The sequence below is a fragment of the Bidens hawaiensis genome, unplaced genomic scaffold (assembly GCF_021521415.1).
Source record: "Bidens hawaiensis isolate Kalapana, Puna unplaced genomic scaffold, B.hawaiensis_p1.1 tig00014715_1, whole genome shotgun sequence".
Classification (NCBI taxonomy): Eukaryota; Viridiplantae; Streptophyta; class Magnoliopsida; order Asterales; family Asteraceae; genus Bidens; species Bidens hawaiensis.
Window position 1 is genome coordinate 379,579 of NW_027492289.1, and position 5,332 is coordinate 384,910.

Sequence of the window (5,332 nt, forward strand, 5' to 3'; positions counted from 1 at the left end):
TAATCATCGTTTAAACAAATTAGCTAATATGTTTGTTATTCATTAGGTCCTATGGGTTATTTTATTTCGTCTCGACTGAGGTATTTGAATTCTCAAAAACGGCCCTAAACGTTAGAGTTCGTGTATACATGTTACATGGTTGGCTAATAGGCACCTCCCGAGCCAACGGATCCAAGCCATTAATGGTAATCGAAACAAAAGACGGGTCGGTGCTATTGGGAAACGTTTGGGCCCGTTTGACCCCGGTGGATCCGTTTACAAAGACCACATTACAATCACTAATGTCACTGAATCATGTCCACTCCACACAATATGTTATTTTTAATTATGTTTTTAATTCCTTGTTTTTGCAATTTCAATTTCATGCACGTGTGTTTCCTTTATTTATTTTTGTTTTACTTTTTAGTGGTATTTAGGTTAGTGGAGATCATGCGTAGTTTTTATTTTCTTGTAGCCATAACTATCTAAAGATCATGGATAAGAAATACAAGGGAGATGTTTACGGTTTAAAAGTTTTTCTTGGTTAATTTTGAGTAAATTTGATTGTCTATGCTAGCTCGATTTTGGCATCTCGAGTGGTGTTGTTAGACACGATTTCTTATCCGGAGTGGTGTGTCTGTATCTTCTGTTAAAAATCGCAGCCCGACTGTTTGTTTCGTGGTGAATCTGTATCCGAAACGAGCCATTGATCTATCTGTTAAATATTCATTTTAATTCCTACCTGTTACCGGTGATTTTGCTATCATTTGGTATCAAAGCCGAAGCGATTCGATTCGACTCTTACTCCCCATTCACTTACTATCCCGTTTCAGAAAAAAACAACAAACAAACAGATCATCTCTTTCAGTTTCCTGATAGTCTTCTCATTTCAATGGAAAAAAGAATGTTCTCTTTCAGTTTCCTGATAGTCTTCTCTTTTCAATGGAAAAAGAATGTTCAACCGGTCATGTATCGATCATCCTTGCAGCCATGCAACAAGAAAAACAAGACAAGAAGCACCAACTGAATTTCATGCAAGATCAACTTCAAGAGTTAGCCCTCGCGGTTCACCGGCGGCGAGATAGTAATCTCACACCGTTAACTGACGGAGACACAAACTTGTCTCATGTTGGAAAGTTTAATCAACGCGAGAGAAACTCAGCCCCTTGGGTCACTAATGGTATCAAAGTCAATATCTCTACATTCGATGGAAGATTTGATCCCGAAGAGTTTGTTGACTGGATGTGGACAATAGAAAAGGTATTTGCAAATGAGGGAACACCAGAAAATCACAAGGTCAAGATCGTGGCCGCCCAACTGAGAAAATATGCAGCCTCATGGTGGGCTAACATCCGTTACAACAGAAAGCATATAGGAAAGGACAAGGTTAGAACATGGTCAAAGATGAAGAAACTGTTGATACGAAAATTCCTACCATCCCACAAAATTCAAGACACTGAAAGCTACTATTTTGAGGAAGAACAAACGATAACATCAGGTGAGAACAAACCTGAAGAGGGACCTCGGTACGATGAAGACAAGTTTGCTCCCGATGAAGAACAATTCTTATTTGTGAGACAAGTTGTTAGCAGATCTGTCGTTCAAGAGGAAGAACCAAAAGGGAAAACATCATTGCCCATAACAATGAATTGGATGAAAAAGAGCCTGACGAAAGTAATATTTCTTTTGCTACTCACTTTGGTACAAGCACAATTTTGTGTTCCCTGTCACCCACACAAGCCGTTATAGAACCATGGGTAGATATCCACATGTATTTCATTACTATCTTACATAAGACACAATGGAACAAAGAGTTAATCGCACTCAAAGCCTTATACAAACATATCGGTGTGCGGGTTACAAAGATGAACAAACAAGTAAAACAACGAGTGGGCAAGAGGCGTCAATATGTTCCATTCAACCCCAATGATCTATTATGGGTCAACCGTCGTAAGAACCTGTTTCTGTCCAAACAACATCCTACTACTCGGTACCTAAGAGTCACGGGATGGGATGTTCTTGCTGCACTTTTTAAGAAGGTTTAAAACGCCACTTATGATTCTAATCGGGAAATTCTTCATCTAAGTTTGAGGACAAACTTTTTCAAAGACGGAGAGAATGATAGGCACCTCCTGGGCCAACGGATCCTAGCCATTAATGGTAATCAAAACAAAAGACGGGTCGGTGCTATCGGGAAAGTTTGGGCCCGTTTGACCCTGGTGGATCCGTTTACAAAGACCACATTACAATCACTAATGTCACTGAATCATGTCCACTCCACACAAGATTCAATTTTTAATTATGTGTTTAATTCCTTGTTTTTGCAATTTCAATTTCATGCACGTGTGTTTCCTTTATTTATTATTATTTTACTTTTTAGTGGTATTTAGGTTAGTGGAGATCATGGATAGTTTTTGTTTTCTTGTAACCATAACTATTTAAAGATCATGGATCTGAAATAAAAGGGAGATGTTTATGTTTAAAAGTTTTTCTTGGTTAATTTTATCTCAATAGATTTTGAGTAAAATTGAATGTCTATGCTAGCTCGATTTTGGCATCTCGATTGGTGTTGTTAGACACGATTTCTTATCCGGAGTGGTGTGTCTGTATCTTTGGTTAAAAATCGCAGCCCGACTGTTTGTTTCGGTGGTGAATCTGTATCCGAAACGAGCCGTTGATCTATCTGTTAAATATTCATTTTAATTCCTACCCGTTACCGGTGATTTTGCTATCATTTGCCCATAACAATAAAATATGACAAAAATCCCATATTATGTTAGCATCCAAAGTTTATATAAAGATTTGAAACTATGTAGCCAACTTCAGAGTGTGGTTGAAGCTGCAAGTTGTAACCAGAGCACATTGTTCTTTTCTGTACAAAGAACCCTAACAAAATTTATTAAAAACAAGGGTTTTTCTCTTTATTTATTGCATGTAAATTCAACATTAACAAAAGAGGAATGGATATAAAAAGTGAGGGACTTCAATTTGAAAAAGAAACCCATGGGTCCTTTATGAACAAGTGCAAACTATTATACATCAGAAGTATTTGTGATGTGCATCTTTAAGAACTCCAACTCCATCTCCAAACTAGTCCTCTTTCTCTTCTCATTCTCCAACTCAAATCTTAGCTTCTCAATCACTTGCATTAACTGCTCTTCTTTGCCACCAACTTCACCACCACCAACACCACTTCCGCCTGTGCTTTCGGCTCCTACAACTGCATGCATATATACCACTTTCTCTCTTTGAGAATCTAAACTCTTTTTCAATGTCATCAAACTCCCCATCACTATCTCCTTATCAACACCACTACCGACACCAATATAAACTTCTTCTTCACCACCATTTGTCACATTACCACGCAAACTTACTTTGTTTAAACCCAACTCCCCTTCGTTTTCGGACGTTACACTTTCACTAGCAAATGCAATATCTTTCACAGTATCATCTACTCCACAACTTGTATTCGTCGATGGGCCTACATGAAAAAGATAATATTCATTTGTATACTATTAATAATGGTAATGTGATGACAATTAGTTTTTACTTGTTATAGGGGTCGTATAACTTCCGACACAATACACCACTGTCATATCAATTAGTTACAGTAAGGTTATATGGGTTGTATAACTGTATAAGGCTCATATAATTAAGGTTATATAGACCATAGACCGCCTTAATTAATTCATATAACAACTCCTACAAAACTTTATTTTTTTCTATACAAACCGTATGACCTTATACAATTCGTTCAATATGTGCATGTTATAAGGTCCGTCTAACCTATCATGGCGTGCGACTAGTATGTTAGTAACAGTAACGTGCATATAATTAACAAGACCGTAGAATAATTCATACCACTGATTGAGTCTACAACAGGAATGACAGAACCATGCTTGTCAGCATCCAAACTAAAGTTCCATCCACTAATCCTCCTATGTTTCTTGACATTACTCCCAATCAAACACTCTTCATCTTCGTTATCATCATCATCTTCTTCTTCCCCATGCCCTTTACTCATCGATCCGGGTTTTTGAAACCTAAACTCCATAGAAGGCAATCCATTAAGCAAGTTCTTCACAAGAAAATCATAGCCTTTACAGTTCTTAAAAAAATAATGCTTCAAAAGCTTTGTGCACTAGGCCTCTTAGAAGGATCCTGTTCAAGACACAATCCCACCATCTCCTTAAAATACTTTGAAAACCTTGATTTCTTGTTCCCTTTTTCTTCTTCTTTCTGGTACTCCGAATACTGCAGCCCTTTTGTGATCTTCATCACCAAAGACTCCGAAAACGGATGGTGGGATAAAGGAGGCCTCCCCTGCGCTAATTCTAGCGCGGTTATCCCAAACGACCATATGTCAGCTTTGTAACTATACCCGTTATGTGAATGTATAACTTCAGGTGCCATCCAGTAAGGCGTGCCCGTGATCTCATTAAGATTAAGACAACGAGAGCTTGATTCGTAAACCGACGCAGACACACCAAAATCTGCTAACTTGATTGATCCATTTGAGTCCATGCGAATATTACCAGCTTTTATATCTCTATGAAGATGGCCTTGGTCATGAAGGTAACATAAACCCATAAGTGTTTCCTTAAGTATTACTGAAATACAACTCTCTGAAATGCCATTAGGGAAAGATGATGCCATGATTGATTGGAGAGAACCCGCGGACATGAACGGCATCACCACCCACAGACGACGGCCCACTGTGAACGAGCAGTGGGCTTTCAGAACATTAGGGTGGGATAGAAGAGACATTGTCTTGGCTTCACGTCGGATATTGTCAAAATCACCGGTCGTTGATCGGTCTAGATCAATGGATTTGATGGCGACCACCGTAGAGGTGGTGGTGCATAAGGCTTTGCAGACAATGGCATTGCATCCTCTACCAATTTCATGCAGGATTTGGTAACTATTAGGGTCGAGTGGGTAGGGTACCGATCTTTTGGTTTTTGGATCGCGTTCATCTTCGTTAGCCATTCGAACGATCAAGTCGAGTAAAGCGAGTTTGTTGTTTGATGGATTTGGGATTTAATTTGTAAAGAAAAAGTGTGGAGTTGGAGCAGTTTTCTTGTGAATCTTTAAGTTAAAGACTGGTTGCTTGATAGTGGCCGGGCATTGAGGTGATGCATGTGATTATGCAACTGTTTTTTTTTGCAAAGGTGGCAATAAATATGCATACATTTAACTAAGTTATAAAGAATGTTTTCTAGCTGCGACACATAATTAAAGAACCCATTAGGAGATTATTTGAGGCCTAGAGCCTTGGGATCCTTCGACGCTCAAGTAAATAATTTATACTGAGATAAGCATCTATCTATACTATTAAAAAAAAGTTAGGTTT

General features: G+C 38.5%; 1 pseudogene; it reads right to left on the reverse strand.

The window, feature by feature from the left end:
• Positions 1-3,011: 3,011 nt before the first annotated feature.
• LOC143547376 (serine/threonine-protein kinase BLUS1-like) lies at positions 3,012-4,968 on the reverse strand (annotated as a pseudogene).
• Positions 4,969-5,332: the final 364 nt, after the last annotated feature.